Here is an 18,410-nt window from a genome sequence, read left to right on the forward strand (position 1 = left end):
TTAGTGTCTCTCCAATCTCCTCCGCCTCCACGCACAACTTCCCACTACTATCCTTGACTGGACTGATACCTACCCTAGTCATCCTTTTATTCCTGAGAGTTTTCAGCTTACTTTCTAACCAAACAATGTTCATCAAAAGCCTCTTCAAAACGTGATGTTCTTAAACAAATGGAAAACCCCACTGAATGTATTGTGCTGATTAAATTACAGGTTTCCTAGGAACACTGACGAGTAAATGGAGATACCAGGCCTCAAAGGAAAGTGATAAATGGAAAGAAATTCCACATGGCTCAAACTGTTTCATTTTAAAATATATTTTATGTTTAATTCTAAAAAAAAGTTTGCTGTTTAGCTATTATTTCTTGCACTAAATTTTATTCTGGCGTTGATGTAATCAGTATTCAGCAATGCGCCAATACAATATCCCATGGCATATATTCTACACGAGCTGTCAATGTGAATCTAAATAATAAACAGAACGTTGTTGTCCAACGACCATATCTCTCACAGAGCTTCCAATTCTCTATGTAGTCTGAAGCCATTTAAACATATTGTAACTATTACTTGGCATGGTTAACAAGCTGTATTTTGTCTTGACCAGAAATAAACTCTAGTTAACAACAACCGTCGTGGTTTCTTACAAAACCATCCATTATATTTATTAAAAGTAAACACTGGAAGGAAGCAATGCACTCAAACAGAAAAATAGCATGAAACTAACATCTCGGCCAAACTTCACTGGCACCAAAAGATATTGTCCTGAATATAAATGAGACATCTGACTTGGAAAGATTCTAGGTGTAAAGGTTATGAAGTTTCGGCCTGTTCTATCTATGATTTCAGATGTTTTTCTCACATGATCATGAATTTAGTTCTGCTATCAGGAGTTTTCAGGTGAGGCAATGTGACAAATGGTTTCACAGTAAATATCAATTTACAAACAAATCCTGGTTTTCAGACATGTGGCCTCCTGTGCTGCTGTTACTCCCCAAAAACTGATAGTGAGAAAAAGTCTGATACAATTCATTAACTTGCATTACTGAACATTCAACAAGGAGGAGATAAACTTTCTTTCACTTTCTCATGTATTTTATTCACTCGTGACACGTGGGTAATGCTGGCTGGGCCAGCATTTATCGTATGTTCCTAGACTTCATCCTGTCCAATGAGGGGAGGTTAATTGATGACATCAGATCTAAGGATCCTCTTGGCAGTAAGGACCACGATATGATAGAATGCAAAATTCAGTTTGGAATTGAGAAAGTAAAGTCCCACATGTGTGTTCTGGAATTAAACAAAAGAAATTACATCGGTATGAAGACAGATTTGTTCAGAGTAGATTGGGCAGGAAGGTTTAATGATAAGACAGTGGGTGAACAGTGGTTGTGTTTTAAGGAGCTACTCAATTCCTCACAACTAAAATGAGGAAGAAAGATGATCAGGGGAATAAAATACATTCATGGCTAAACAAAGAGGTCAAGGGCAATATAAAGTCAAAAGCTAATGTACACCATATTGCAAAGGCTAGTGACAGGCTGGAGGATTGGGAAACTTTCAAACGTAAACAAAAGGATACTAAAAAAATACTAAAAATATTCTAAGCTAAATTACAAAAGAAAACTAGCACAAAATATCAAAAATGATTGCAAAAGCTTCTATAGATGTATAAAGGGGAAGCAAGTGCTAAGGTGAATGTTGGTCCCATGGAAGATGGAACCGAAGAGTTAATAGTGGGGAACATCGAAATGGTAGAGATGTTAAATCAATACTTTGGCTCAGTTTTCACAGTGAAGGACAACTGTACTATTCCTATTGGAACGGGCAAGTCAGAGGCGATAGAAAGGTTAGAACTTAGAACAATCAGCATCGAGAGGGAAAAGGTACTCAGCAAACTATTAGGATTGAGAACAAACAAGTCCCCTAGGCCTAATTACCCATATCCCAGCAAATTAAAGGAATTAGCAGCAGAGATAATGGATCCATTGGTTGCAATATTCCAAAATTCCCTGGACATGGAAAAGGTTCCAGTGGATAGGAAAAATGCTAATGTAACTCCCTGATTCAAAAAGGAAGGGAGACAAAAAGTGGGGAATTATAGACCAGTTAGTTTAACATCTGTTGTTGGGAAAGTGTTGCAATCAATTATTAAGGAAGCAATATCAGGCTTCTTTTTAAAATCAAAACGCTCTCCATCAGAGTCAGCGTGGTTTGACTTACTTTCTAGAATTCTTCAAAGATGTAACATGCAAAGTGGATAATGGGGATCCTGTATATTTGGACTTACAGAAGGTATTTGATAAGGTGCCACACACAACATTAATTCACAAGGTTGGATCATATGGAATTAGGGGTAATTTATTAACTTGAGTAGGTGATCAGTTGATGGATAACAAACCGAGAGTCAGATTTTTTTCTGGGTAGCTCTGGTAAGATGTAACTCATGAGGTGCCACAGGGTTCAGTCCTTGGGCCCCAGCTATTTACAAACAACATTAATGACTTGGATACAGGGATAGAAGGCTCCGTAGCCAAATTTGCGAATGACACAAAAAGAGGTGAGACAGTAAGCTGCAATAAGGAAAAAAGAACTTTACAAATGGAAATAGACAGGCTCGGAAAGTGGACTAAAATGTGGCAGATGGAGTTTAACATGGGTAAGTGTGAGGTCATAAATTTTGGTTGAAAAAATGGGAAGGCAACCTGTTATCGAAATGGAGAGCGACTTCAGGGTACTCTGGTGCAGAGGGATCTGGGTATCCTTGTTCACAAGTCACAGAAAACTAGCACGCAGCAACAGCTGATAATAAAGAAAACCAATAGAATGTTGGCCTTTATAGCTAAGGAAATAGAATATAAAGGTAAGGAAGTATTGTTGCAACTATATAAAATATTGGTGTGACCACACCTGGAGTATTGTGCATAGTTTTGGTCTTCTTATACGAAGAGAGATTGAACAGTTTCAACTATACTTTATGGAAATTAGAAGACTGAGGGGAGATCAAATTGAGATGTTCGACATGATAAAAGGTGTGGCCAAAATAGATATGGAGAGAGTGCTTCATCTTGTGAGGCATTCTGGGATGAGAGGTCATGACCTGAGGATAAGGGGCAGCAAATTTAAAACAGAGTTGAGGAGAAACTACTTTTCCCAAAAGGTTGTGAATCTGTGGTATTTGCTCCCCCAAAGTGCAGTGGGTGCTGGGACAATGGGGTAAATTTAAGAAGGTGTTAGATAAATTTTTAATTGGTAATGGGTTGAAAGGATATGGGGGAAAGGCAGGAAAATGGGGGTGAGGAACATATCAGCCATGATCAAATGGTGAAGCAAACCCGATGAGCCGAATGGCCTAATTCTGCTCCGATATCATGAACTTATGAACCTAGCAGCCCTTGAGAAGGTGATGGTGTTACAATATTGGTCTTTTGACAAGGTTGTTTTGCTCTTGAGTTTTTTGCTCAGAGAGGGGGTAATTGGCTAGGTTCCACCTTGACTGGGTTTGAAAAGTTTATTCGGGTCCTTTTTGTTTACCCCGAACAGATAATGTCTCTGGCCTCAGACTTTCATGTCTTAAAACAAATGGTATAATCAAAGGGGAGTGGCCAGCTAGTTGTGTAGTTAGCCTTCGTTTAGATTAGAGCTTTTGCTTCAGGTCAGCAGCAGTGTGTGTGACAAAAGGCCCTGGGGGGAGTCCAGCCGGGTTCTCTCTCTCTCTACTTCAAGCCTGTAAGTTGGTTTGTTTCATTGTTACTCTTTGTGCTGGAACAGCATCATTAAGTTGGGATCGTGTGTTGGGTTTTTGGATAGGATAAGTTATCTGCTATTCTATTTTCTGTTCTTTGTTTTTCATTCCGAGCTTTTGTAAAAAATTCTGTTTGTTTAAAACTTGACAGTTGGATCAATTAATTCACTCCAGGAATATCGACTGCACACTTCGCTAAAACAAATCGCAAAGTTATTGGCTTAGACACTTGTTTAAAAATGTTTTGCGTATTCAGGCCTGGTCCATAACACTGGTGAGCTGCCTTCCTGAACCGCTGCAGTCCACCTGCTGTGACTCACAATGTTGTGAGGAATAGAATTTCTAGGATTTTGAGTGAGTGACACTGAAGGAATGGTGATATATTTCCAAGTCAAGATAGTGAGTGGTTTGGAAGGGAACCGGAAGGTTGTGGTGTTCTCATGTATCTGCCCTTGTCCATCTAGATGTGATCTGGAGGTGCTGTCTCAGGATCTTTGCTGAATTTCAGCTGTGCATCTTGTAGATAGTACACACTACACACCTCTGAGTGTCAGTGGGGGAGGGAGTGGGTGTTTGTTGATGTGATGCCAATCAAGTGGCTCCTTTATCAAGCTTCTTTTTGGACCTCACCCTACCAACTTGTTCCAGTACAGTTACAACACTGGCATATACTCAACAATGTAGAATTTTGCCCAGGTATGTCCTGTTCATAAAAAGCAGATCAATCCAAACCAGCCAACTACTGCCCCACTTGCCTCCATTTGTTTCCTGATGATTATCAGTAAAGTGATGGACAGTGTCATCAACAGTTCTCTCAAACAGCAGTAAGCTGCCCAGTGATGCTCAGTTTGGGTTCCACCAATGCCATTCAGCTCCTGACCTCATTACAATCTGGTTCAAACATGAACAAAACAGCTGAATTTCTGAGGTGCGGTGAGAGTGACAGCCCTTGACATCAAGGCAGCATTCAACCAGGTGTGACTTCAAGGAGATCGAAGAAAACTGGAGTCAATGGGTATCAGAGGCAAACTCTTGGGTGGTTGGAGTCATACCTGGCAAATGGCAAGATGGTTGTGGTTGTTGGAGGTCAGTCATCTTAGTTCCAGGACATCTCTGCAGGAGTTCCTCAGGGTAGTGTCCTAGGCCCAACCATCTTCAGCTGCTTCGTCAATGATCTTCCTTCGATCATAAGTGGTGATGTTCACTGATAATTGCACAATGTTCAGCACCATTCACGATTCCTCAGATACTGAAGCAGTCCATGTTCAAATGCAACAAGATCTGGACAATATCCAGGCTTGGACAGACAAGTGTCAAGTGTCATTCACACCACACAAATGCCAGGCTATGACCATCTCGAGTAAGAGACAATCAAACCACTGCCCCTTGACATTCAATGGTGCATTCATCACTGAATTTCGCCCCCCACCCCCAAGTATCAACATCCTGGGTGTTACCATTGACCAGAAACACAACTGGAAATTCACCAAAGATCCTCAGACAGCACCTTCCAAACACACAACACTAGAAGAATAAGGGCAGCAGATACATGGGAACACCACCACCTTTGAATTCCCCTCCAAGCCACGTACCATCTTGACTTGGGAAAATATCACCGTTCCTTCACTGTCGCTGGATCAAAACCCTGGAATTCTCTCCCCAGGAGCATTGTGAGTCAACCCACAGCACAGGGACTGCAGTGGTTCAAGAAGGCAGCTTGGGGCAACTAGGGACAGGCAATAAATGCTCTCCCAGCCAATGATACCCACAAATGATTTTTTAAAAAAATGCCTCGCTTATGAGGACAGACTTGATTTGTTTGAGCAGAGGAGTCTAAGAGTTGTCAGCTACGTAGAACAGTCCATCTTCAGTAATTACACCGGCACCACTCCCCACCTCTTCCTCCGCTACATTGATGACTGCATTGGCGCCACCTCGTGCTCCCGCGAGGAGGTTGAGCAATTCTTCAACTTCACCAACACATTCCACTCTGACCTTAAATTTACCTGGACCATCTCTGACACTTCTCTCCCCTTCCTGGACCTCTCCATCTCCATTAATGATGACCGACTTGACACCGATAATTTTTACAAATCCACTGACTCCACTGGGAAGAGGTGTAATCCAGCTACCTGGATTACACCTCTTCCCACCCTATCTCCTGCAAAAATACCATCCCGTTTTCCCAATTCCTCCGCCTCCGCTGTATCTGCTCCCAGGAGGACCAGTTTCACCACAGAACACATCAGATGGCCTCCTTCTTTAGAGACCGCAATTTCCCTTCCCACGTGGTTAAAGATGCCCTCCAACGCATCTTGTCCACATCCCGCACCTCCGCCCTCAGACCCCACCCCTCCAACCGTAACAAGGATAGAATGACCCTGGTGCTCACCTTCCACCCTACCAACCTTGGCATAAACCAAATCATCCGCCGACATTTCCGCCACCTCCAAACGGACCCCTTCACCAGGGATATATCTCCTTCCCCACCCCTTTCTATCTTCTGCAAAGACCGTTCCCTCCGTGACTACCTGGTCAGGTCCACACCCCCCTACGACTCACCCTCCCACCGCAGGAACTGTAAAACCTGCGCCCACACCTCCTCCCTCACCTCTATCCAAGGCCCTAAAGGAGCCTTCCACATCCATCAAAGTTTCACCTGCACATCCACTAATATCATTTATTGTATCCATTGCTCCCGATGCGGTCTCCTCTACATTGGGGAGACTGGACGCCTCCTAGCAGAGCGCTTTAGGGAACATCTCCGGGACATCCTCACCAATCAACCACACCGCCCTGTGGCCCAACATTTCAACTCCCCCTCCCACTCTGCCGAGGACATGGAGGTCCTGGGCCTCCTTCACCGCTGCTCCCTCACCACCAGACGCCTGGAGGAAGAATGCCTCATCTTCCGCCTCGGAACACTTCAACCCCAGAGCATCAATGTGGACTTCAACAGTTTCCTCATTTCCTCTTCCTCCACCTCACCCCAGCTCTAGCCTTCCAGCTCAGCACTGTCCCCATGACTTGTCCTACCTGCCTATCTCCTTTTCCACTTATCCACTCCACCCTCCTCCCTGACCTATCACCTTCATCCCCTCCCACATTCACCTATTGTACTCTATGCTACTTTTTCCCCACCCCCACCCTCCTCTCATTTATTTCGCCAACCTTCTATTCCTGATGAAGGGCTTTTGCCTGAAACGTTGATGTTTCTGCTCCTCGGATGCTGCCTGAACTGCTGTGCTTTTCCAGCACCACTCCACTCCAAAGGAGCTGATGGGTAATCTGATTGAGGTGTACAAAATTATCAGAAGCATAGACAGGGTAGATCATGAGAATGTCTTCCCTATGGCAGATGATTCTAAAATGAGAGAGCACGTGTTTAAGGTGAGGGGAAAGTGGTTTGGAGGAGATCTGAGGAAAAATGTTTTCACCCGGAGTGTGGTGGATATATGAAACATGCTGCCTGAGAGAGTTGTGGGTGGTGGGGGGGGTATTAAGGTGATGAGAGTGGCTGTGTTCATCATAAATCTTGGTGTTTAGGGTTGTGCGGGAACCTCTGGTATCCCAAAGAAATTGTGTAGGTGGTCTCCTACCTCACCATTGACTAATGGTCTACCTACACTATCGCAGACCCTCACCGGGGAGGCAGAAGCCTGGAACTATCATCCAAATGCCTTATAAGCTGGGAGTGAGGGGTACATGGATTGGCTTCAGGACCAGAACTGAGCAGGAGTGAATGGAGACCTTTCTGGTAAGGTAAGAGATTCCAATTCTGAGGAGGGTCCTGAAATTTGATGTCACAGGAGGGCTGCTAAATTGAATCTTTTAGAATTAGAATCCCTACAGTGTGGAAACAGGCCCCTTGGCCCAACAAGTCCACACTGACCCTCCAAAGAGTAACCCATATTTGCCCCTGACCTACACATCGTTAAGGGCAATTTAGCATGGCCAATTGACTTTACCTGCACATCTTTGAACTGTGGGAGGAAACCAGAGCACCCAGAGGAAACCCACACAAACACGGGGAAAATGTGCAAACTCCATGCAGACAGTTTCCCAAGGCTGGAATTGAACCTGAGTCCCTGGTGCTGTGAGGTAGCAGTGCTAACCACTGAGCCACCGTGCCGCCCTAGTCTGTTAATTTATTGGTTACAACTTGCATAAGCAGAGATACAAAAACAGTTAAAACTTTAAAAAGCTCAAAATTAATTAAATTAAATAAGGATGGTGGGTCAAGTGACGTGTTACTTCGGTATGATGTGGGAGCTGGTGGATTCCCCTCGTGGGTTCCCGTGACCATGTCTGTTGTAAACGTTGGTTGCTGGAAGAACTCTGACTCAGAGTTGTCGAGCTGAAACCTGAGCTTTAAACATTGCAACACTTCAGGGAGGGGGAGAGTTACCTGGACACAGTCATACCTCTTCGACTAACCAACTCGAATTAAGCCTGTGGTCAGGAACAGAAGGGCGTGGCTGTGAATGAGGCAGGTAGAGGGATCCAGGAGGAGATGAGTTAACTGAATGCAGCACTGTGGTGCAGGAAACAGTTCAAGTATGGGGAGAGAAGAGAAACGTTGTAATTGGGGATAGTCTAGTTAGAGACAGAGAGACTGTTCTGTGTGAGCAGGATCGAGAGTCCTGGAGGCTGTGTTACCTGCCTGGTGTCAGGTTCAGGACATCTCACCTGGGCTACCAGAGGAACTTGGAGTGGGAGGGGAAAGATCCAGCGGCCGTGGCCAATGACATCGATAAAACTAGGGCAGAGGTTCTGCTAAGGGAGTATCAACAAAGAGGAGCTAAATTAAAAATCAGAAGCAAAACGGTTATTAAGATTAAGCAGGTAAATGTGTTGCTCAAAGATTGGTGTCGGAGAAATGGGTTTAAATTCATGGGACATTGGCACCAGTACTGGGGAAGAAGGGACCTGTTCCGATGGGACAGTCTTCATCTGAACCGTGCAGGGACCAGAGTCCCAGTAAATCACATAACTCGGGCTGTAGACAGGGCTTTAAAGTAAATGTGGCAGGAGGGCGGGGGAGGGTTCAGTTATCGGGGAAATCAGAAATCCCAAATTAAAGGAGGAGGTAAGAGTGCAGAACTTGGGAGAGGTTATTCAAATCTCCAGCACAGACACAAATAGGACAGAGTACCTGGAAAGGGTTAGCAATTGAACTTCAAGCTTACTGGACAAACAAATGACAATGAGAAGAGAGATGGTTAATCCAGGACTGAAGGTGTTCTATCTGAATACATGCTCTGTAAGGAACAAGGTAAATGAGCTTGTGGCACAGGTCGAAATTGGCAGGTATGATGTAGTGGGCATCATAGAGACACAGCTACAAGGGGATCAGGATAGGGAACTGAATATTCAAGGATTACGTTCAATCAAAAAGATAGGCAGGTGGGCAGAGGGGGTTGGATTGCCCTATTAGTAAGAATTGAAAATAAATCAGAAATAAGAGATGAAGTAGGGTCAGATCGTGTAGAATCTGTGCGGGTAGAATTGAGGAACTGCAAAGACTAAAACAAAACCCATAGTTGGAGTGATGTATAGGCCTCCAACCAGTAGTCAGGAGCTGGGGCACAAGATACACCAGGATATAGAAAAGATGTCTAGGAAAGGCAAAGTTACAGTGATCAAGGGGGATTTCAATATGCAGGTGGGCTGGAAAAATCAGGTTGATAGTAGTTTGCAAGAAAAGGAATTTGTGGAATGTTTATGAGATGGCTATTTGGAGCAGCAGGTGGTGGAACCCACTAGGGAACAGGCAATATTGGATTTAGTGCTGTGCAATGAGGCAGATTTGATAAAAAAAAAGCTTAAGGTGAAGGAACCCTTAGAAGCTAGTGATCATAACATCAAATTTATTCTGTATTTTGAGAGGGAGAAGATAGAATCAGAGGTAACAGTAGCTCAGCTCAATAAAGGCTGGACAGAAGCAGGACAGAGGCGCTGCATAGAATTGACTGGGAGAGGAGCCCAACAGCAAAGACAGTGCAACAGCAATGGTAGGAGTTTCTGGGAGTAATTCAGGACGCCCAGCTGAGATTCAACCCAAGGAAAAAGATGCCTGGTACGGGGAGGATGAGGCAACCATGGCTCAGGCGGGAAGTCAGGGATAACGTAAATGCAAAGGAGAAAACATATAATGTGGTGAAGGGTAGTGGGAAACAGAGGATTGGGAAGCTTACAAAGACCAACAGAAGGAAATAAAAATAGAATTGAGGAGGAAGAAGATTAAATATGAGGGTAAGCTAGCCAATAATATAAAGGAATACTGTAAGAGTTTCCTTAGATATATACAGGGCAAAAGAGAAGCAAAACTGGACATGATGCTGTTGGAAAAAGACACTGACATGATATAAGTGGGGAACAAGCAAATGGCTGAGGAACTGAATAATTTCTTTGTGTTATTCGTCATGGTGGAAGACATGAATAATATCCAAAAAGTTTAAAAGAGTAAGAGGACAAAGCTGAGTATAGTAGCCATCACCACGGAGAAGGTGCTAGAAAAACTGAATAGACAGAAGATGGATAAGTCACCTGGACCAGATGGACTACACACCAGACTTCGAAAGGAGATAGCTAAAGAGATAGCGGGGGTGTTAGCGGTGATCTTTTGGGAATCGATAGAATCAGGGAGGGTCCCAGAGGAATGGAAAATCACTAACCTGACACTCCTGTTTAAAAAAGGAGTAAGGTAAAAGACGGAAAATTACAGACCGATTAGCCTAACCTTGGTCATGGGTAAGATCCTGCAATCCATTGTGAAAAACAAGATTTCTGAATATTTGGACGTGTATGGTAAAATTGGGCAAAGTCAGCATGGTTTCATGAAGGAGAAGTCATGGCTGACAAATCTAGAATTCTTTTAGGAAATAATGAGCAGGTTAGACCAAGGAGAGTCAATGGATGCTGTCTACCTGGACTTCAAGAAGAGCACAACCTGTCCGGCAGCATCCGAGGAGCGGGAGAATCAATGTTTTGAGCATAAGCCCTCCATCTGATAAAGAGCTTATACCCAAAACATTGATTCAGAAATCTGAAACGCAAAGAGACTTGGGAGTTCTAGTCCAGAATTCTGTCCAGGTAAACCTGCAGTAGTTAGGAAGGCAAATGTAACGGTGGCATTTATTTTGAGAGAACTTGAATATAAAAGCAGGGATGTATGTTTGAGGCTTTATAAGGCTCTGGTCAGACCACCTTTGGAGTATTGTGTGCAGTTTTGGGCCCCATTTCTGGAAGGATGTACTGGCTTTGGAGCGTGTTCAGAGGAGGTTCTCGTGAATGGTCCCAGGAATGAAAAGCTTAACATATGAGGAACGTTTGAGGACTCTGGGTCTGTACTTGATAGAGTTTATAAAGATGAGGGAGGGGATCTGATTGAAACTTACAGAATACTGAATGGCCTCGACAGAGTGGATGTTGGAGAGAGTAGGACCCTAGGACACAGCCTTAGAGTAAAGAGAAGACCTTTTAGAACTGAGGTAAGGAGAAACCTCTTCAGCGAGAGAGTAATGAATCCATGGAATTCATTGCTATAGAAGGTTGTGGAGGTCAGATCATTGAGTATATTTAAGACTGAGATAAGTGGGTTCTTGAGTATCAAAGGGATCAAGGGTTACAGGAAGAAAGTGGGAGAATGGAGTTGAGAAATTCATCAGCCATGATTGAATGGCGGAGCAGAGTGGATGGGCTGACTGGCCTAATATCTGCTCCCGTGGCTCATATTCGTATGGTAGTATGAACAGCATGGACTGGAGCCTCTCTGATGAGAGTTGATTACTCCTTCAATCTCCCCTTGGTCCTGCTGTGGTCTTTGATCCTTGTGTCTGCAAGAGTGGCTGCGTTCTCGCACGCAGTGTCCTATGTGCCCACACTGGGAGCACTGTGCTGCCTGCCATATGTTCTCCTGCTGTCACTCTCTCTGTCTCTCTCCACTGTGGCTGTGGAAGGTGGAGTTGGGTTCCTTGGTTAAGAGGTCTCCCTCTTCCTTCATTTCTTCACAATGGGTCCTGGTTGGAGGTTCACAAAGGAAATGTTTTCCCTCCTCTCTCTATCTTGCCTTTATTCAATTTATGGGCTTCTTTCCCTCATGCCCAGGATATTCTTCTCAGAACCCAGGCCTCATTGTGGCTTGGCTCTTCAGGATCAAAGTTCATACATGCCATCCTCGGTGACTTGAGAAGCTAAAGTTCTAGCACACTTGACTGAGTTCATCTCGGATAACTGACCCCTCTCTGAGTCTCAGTAGATTCCTGTCAAGTGCACCCATAAGTGACTAGCAAAGGCAGTTGGGTGCTCTCCCTTCCTCTGTCTGCACTTGTTTAACCCGTCCACAGGGTCCCCTTTATTATACCCGATTGCTTTTAGGATTGCCTTTTTCATGGTGTCAAGGACTCTGTCTCCTACATTAAGAACATAGAACATGGAACAAAGAACAGTACAGCCCTCAATGTAGCGCCAGCCTTTTATCCTACTCTAAGATCAGACTAACCTACATACTCTTCATTGTACTATCTTCCATGGGGGAGAAAGTGAGGACTGCAGATGCTGGAGTACCAGAGTTGAAAAATGTGATGCTGGAAAAACACAGCAGGCCAGACAGCATCTGAGGAGCAGGAGAAGGGCTTATACCCGAAACGTCGATTATCCTGCTCCTCGGATGCTGCCTGGCCTGCTGTGTTTTTCCAGCACCACATTTTTCAACTATCTTCCATGTGCCTATCCAAGAGCTGCTTAAATGTCCCTAATGTCTCTGACTCTACTCCCAACGCTGACAGTGCATTCCACACACCCACCACTCTCTGAGTAAAGAAGCTACCTCTGACATCTCCCCTAAACCTTCCACCAATCACCTTCGTGGAGCTGGGATCACGGACTGCACTGACTGGTTTAAACGCACCACAATGAATTTACCTCCTCTCTCTCGTCCAGCCCATGTTAAACTTTCTGTTGCCTGACCCTCTCAAAGAACATAAACTGATCAGCTGATGGTTGAAATTCAGGAACCTTTATTGCAATCTCTGCTAACTGAGCTACAGTAAGTGGGATGATGTATGCGACTGGCGGGGTGGGGAGGTGGTGGGGGAGTGGGGCTTTGGTATTCCCAACCTGTCTCTCAGTTGTTATCGGGTTTGTTGTGAATGGGGGTGTTCCCAGGGGCACTGAAGGAGTTGACTCCTCTGGGAAGGGTGGGGGTGGATCTCAGTCCTTTGGGCTCCTGGCATACTGCTATGTGTCTTCCTTAAGCTCATCCCAGTCTATCCCATGTTTTTCTCCTTCCTCCCTAACTTTTCTATATGCACATATTATTCCATTTCTAATGGAGAGCTGTGCTTTTAACTTGTTGATCTCCTGCAGATCCTTGTGTGGTCTGCAGCTCCCTGTTTCTTCTCCCAGTCTGTCTGGTGTCATACTTTCACTTCGGTTTGTAAATCTGTACATTTGTTCTTCAACTGGCTCATTTATGACAATTGACAATCCGTGCAGGAGTAGGCCATTCTGCCCTTCGAGCCTGTACCACCATTCAATATGATCATGGCTGATCATCCTTAATCAGTATCCTGTTCCTGCCTTATCTCCATAACCCTTGATTCCACTATCTTTGAGAGCTCTATCCAACTCTTTCTTGAATGAATTCAGAGACTGGGCCTCCACTGCCCTCTGGGGCAGAGCATTCCACACCGCCACCACTCTCTGGGTGAAGAAGTTTCTCCTCATCTCTGTCCTAAATGATTCTACCCCATATTTTTAAGCTGTGTCCTCTGGTTCGGCACTCACCCATCGGTTGAAACATGTTTCCTGCCTCCAGAGTGTCCAATCCTTTAATAATCTTATATGTCTCAATCAGATCTCCTCTCAGTCTTCGAAACTCAAGGGTATACAAGCCCAGTCGCTCCAGTCTTTCTTTGTCAGTGGCCTCTTTCTCTCACACTGCGTATGCATGGGACTGACATTGCCCCATGTGGAGCACGTTCGCCTGATTTCTCTGGTCCTGAGCTGCATTTTCAATTTTAATTCTGTGATCTCCCTTTTTGCACCCTTTAGTTTTTAACACCTGCTCTGTTCCTAGTCACTGTCCTAAACAGCACATTATCGCTGTAACATTCTCAAGTTTGGAAGCTTCCTTCCCTTGAGTTTTCCTAAGATTGTCTCAATGCTTCTATCTTCAGGGTTCTGGTCCCATTTATTCATGACAAAAACATTCTGCCCAAATGGGCCACTTTTTCTTCTCAATATATTGTCATGGAGAAAGTGAGGACTGCAAATGCTCGAGACCAGAGTCAAAACGTGTGGCGCTGGAAAAGCACAGCAGATCACGCATCATCTGGATCCTTTGGGCCTTGGGTGGAGATGAAGGGGGGAGGTGTGGGCGCAGGATCCTTCCACATCCGGCAGAGATTTCCTGCATGTCCAAATACCTCATCTACTGTGTCCGTTTCCCAATGTGGACACCAACTTGCAAAAGGATTCAGGGACATACGCACACACACCCAACAACCCTACCGCCCTGTGGCCAACCACTTCAACTCCCTCTCCCACTCTGGCAAGGACGTGCAAGTCCTGGGACACCTCCACCACCAAATCTAAGCCACCCAATGCCTGGAGGAAGAAAGCCTCATCTTCCACCTTGGGACCCTCCAGCCACATGGCACCAATATCAATTTCATCATCTTTGTCAACTCCCCTCCTACCGCGTTATCCTAGCTCCAACCGTCCAACTTGGCACCACCCTCTTGAGCTGTCCTACCTGTCCAATTTCCTTCCCACCTATCTGCTCCACCCTACTCTCTGATCTATCACCTCCACTCTCACCTTCATCTACATATCGCCTCCCAACCTAACTTTCCCCAGCCTCACTCTTCTCCCATTTTTCTCTCAGACCCCTTGTGCCTCCCCCAAATTCTTCATGAAGGACTTAGGTCCAAAGTGTCGACTCACCTGCATCTCAGATGCTGCCTGAGCGGCTGTGCTGTCCAGAACCACACGTTTTGAATATATTGTCTTGGTTTTGTTTTCAAAGTTTGTGAGAAGATTTGTAGCTCGGGTGCTCGTTGTTGTGGTTCTGTTCGCCGAGCTGGGAGTTTTTGTTGCAAACGTTTCATCCCCTTTCGAGGTGACATCCGCAGTGCTTGGGAGCCTCCTGTGAAGTGCTTCTGTGCTGATTCTTCCGGCATTTATACTGGTTTGAATCTGCCGCTTCCGGTTGTCAGTTGCCGTCTGCTGCAGTGGCCGGTATATAGGGTCTGGGTCGATGTGTCTGTTGATTGAATCTGTGGATGAGTGCCATGTCTCTAGGAATTCCCTGGCTGTTCTCTGTTTGGCTTGCCCAATAACAGTGGTGTTGTCCCAATCGAATTCATGTTGTTTGTCATCTGAGTGTATGGCTACTAAGGATAGCTGGTCATGTCGTTTCGTGGCTAGTTGGTGTTCATGGATGCGGGTTGTTAGTTGTCTTCCTGTTTGTCCTATGTAGTGTTTTGTGCAGTCCTTGCATGGGATTTTGTACACTACGTTGGTTTTGCTCATGCTGGGTGTCAGGTCCTTTGTCCTGGTGAGTTGTTGTCTGAGTGTGGCTGTTGGTTTGTGTGCTGTTATGAGTCCTAGTGGTCACAGTAGTCTGGCTGTCAGTTCGGAAATGCTCCTGATGTATGGTAGTGTGGCCAGTCCTTTGGGTTGTGGCATGTCCTCATTTCGTTGTCTTTCCCTTAGGCATCTGTTGATAAAATTGCGCGGGTATCTGCTTGTTCAAGAAGGGGAGTAGGGATAACCCTAGTAACTATAGGCCGGTGAGTCTTACCTCTGTTGTGGGCAAAGTCTTAGAGAGAATTGTAAGGGATAGGATTTATGAACATCTGGATAGTAATAATGTGATCAAGGATAGTCAGCATGGTTTTGTGAAGGGCAGGTCGTGCCTCACAAACCTTATTGAATTCTTTGAGAAGTTGACTAAGGAGGTGGACGAGGGTAAAGCAGTAGATGTGGTGTATATGGATTTTAGTAAGGCGTTTGATAAGGTTCCCCATGGTAGCGACTGCAAAAAATACGTAGGTATGGCATTGAGGGTGTGTTGGAGGTTTGGATTAGGAATTGGCTGGCTGGAAGAAGACAGAGGGTAGTAGTTGATGGTAAAGGTTCATCTTGGAGTGCAGTTACCAGCGGTGTTCCGCAAGGATCTGTTTTGGGACCATTGCTGTTTGTCATTTTTATAAATGACCTGGAGGAGGGGCTAGAAGGTTGTGTGATCAAGTTTGCGGATGATACGAAAGTCGGTGGAGTTGTTGACAGTGAGGAAGGATGTGGCAGGTTACAGCGGAATATAGATAAGCTGCAGAGCTGGGCAGAAAGGTGGCAAATGGAGTTCAATGTAGCTAAGTGTGAAGTGATTCACTTTAGTAAGAGTAACAAGAAGATGGAGTACTGGGCTAATGGTCAGATACTTGGTAGTGTGGATGAGCAGAGGGATCTTGGTGTCCATGTACACAGATCTCTGAAAGTTGCCACCCAGGTAAATAGTGCTGTGAAGAAGGCATATGGCGTGCTGGCTTTTATTGGTAGAGGAATTGAGTTCCGGAGTCCTGAGGTCATGTTGCAGTTGTATAAGACTCTGGTGCGGCCGCATCTGGAGTATTGTGTGCAGTTTTGGTTGCCATACTATAGGAAGGATGTGGAGACACTGGAACGGGTGCAGAGGAGGTTTACCAGGATGTTGCCTGGTATGGTAGGAAAATCTTATGAGGAAAGGCTGAGGCACTTGGGGCTGTTCTCATTGGAGAAAAGAAGGTTTAGGGGTGACTTGATAGAGGCGTACAAGATGATTAGGGGTTTAGATAGGGTTGACCATGAGAACCTTTTTCCACGTATGGAGTCAGATATTATGAGGGGGCATAGCTTTAAATTAAGGGGAGGTAAGTATAGGACAGCTGTTAGGGGTAGATTCTTTACTCAGCGAGTCGTGAGTTCATGGAATGCCCTGCCAGTAGCAGTGGTGGACTCTCCCTCTTTATGGGCATTTAAACGGGCATTGGATTGGCATATGGAGGTTAGTGGGCTAGTGTAGGTTAGGTGGGCTTGGATCGGCGCAACATCGAGGGCCGAAGGGCCTGTACTGCACTGTATTATTCTATGTTCTATGTTCTATGTATCCGTTTTTGGTGAATACCTTGTATAGGTGCTCTTCTTCCTCTTTTTGCAGTTCTAGTGTACTGCAGTGTGTTGTGGCCCTTTTGAATAATGTCCTGATACAACTTCGTTTGTGTGTGTTGGGGTGGTTGCTTTCGTAGTCCAGGACTTGGTCTGTGTGTGTGGTTTTTCTGTATACCTTCGTGGTGAATTCTCCGTTCGGTGTTCTCTGTACCATCACGTCTAGGAATGGGAGTTGGTTGTCCTTTTCTTCCTCTCTCGTGAATTGGATTCCTGTGAGTGTGGCGTTGATGATCCGGTGTGTGTTCTCTATTTCTGTGTTTTTAATGATTACAAAAGTGTTGTCCACATATCTGACCCAGAGTTTGGGTTGTATTTGCGTTAAAACTGTTTTTTCTAACCTTTGCATTACAGCTTCTGCTATGAGTCCAGAGATTGGTGAGCCCATGGTTGTGCCGTTGATTTGTTCATATATTTGGTTGTTGAATGTGAAGTGTGTTGTGAGGCACAGGTCCAGTAGTTTAAGTATGCCGTCTTTGTTAATAGGTTCAACGTCCTGTTGTCTGTTCTGTATGTCCAGCAGGTTGGATATTATTTCTCTGGCTAGGGTTTTGTCAATAGAGGTGAACAGTGCCGTTACATCGAATGAGACCATAGTTCCTTCCTTGTCTATGTGTATATTTCTGATGATGTCCAAGAATTCCTGTGTTGACTGTATAGAGTGTCTGGATCCGCTGATCAGGTGTTTCAGTTTCTGCTGTAGCTCTTTAGCCAGTTTGTGTGATGGTGTCCCTGGTAGTGATACTATGGGTCTGAGTGGGATGTCTGGTTTGTGCACTTTAGGTAGTCCATAGAATCTAGGGGTGTTGTTGCTTTCCGGTTTCATTCTTTGTAGGTCAGACCTGGTTATCTGTCCGTTTTGTTTGTAGATTCCTCAGTGTGTTGTTTATCCTATTGGTGAGCTGTGGGGTGGGGTCAGACTCCCTCTTTTGGTAGGTGTTGGTATCTGCAAGTAGTTGTTCTGCCTTTTGAGTGTACTCTGATTTGTCCAGGGTGACCGTCATTCTGCCTTTGTCTGCTGGTAATATGATAATGTTCTTATCGTTTCTTAGTGATTTTAGTGCTTCCCTCTCCTTGGTGTTGAGGTTGTGTGTTTGTCTTTTCCTTGTTATCACAGGTACGATACTTTGTCTCACTGTTTGTTGTGTCTCTTCTGTAAGTCCATTGTTCCTGAGTGTGCATTCTAGTGCTGCTAGGAAGTCTGCTGTCTTGGTGTCCTTGTGGTTGTAGTTATGTCCCTTGGCTAGTATTGTTCTTTCCGTGTCTGTGAGCTGTCTGTGGGAGAGGTTTTTAACCCAGGTGTGTGTTGTGGTGTCCTCTTCATTGTGTGTTAGTTTGGCCATTTTTTCTTTTAGTGCCGTATTTTTTTGCGGTGTGTGGTCCTGTTCTGTACCATGGTGACAGCCTGTTCTATGGTCCGGGTCGATTCCTGATTGGTGGTTTTTGAAATTAACGATTT

The sequence above is a fragment of the Hemiscyllium ocellatum genome, chromosome 8 (assembly GCF_020745735.1).
Source record: "Hemiscyllium ocellatum isolate sHemOce1 chromosome 8, sHemOce1.pat.X.cur, whole genome shotgun sequence".
Classification (NCBI taxonomy): domain Eukaryota; kingdom Metazoa; phylum Chordata; class Chondrichthyes; order Orectolobiformes; family Hemiscylliidae; genus Hemiscyllium; species Hemiscyllium ocellatum.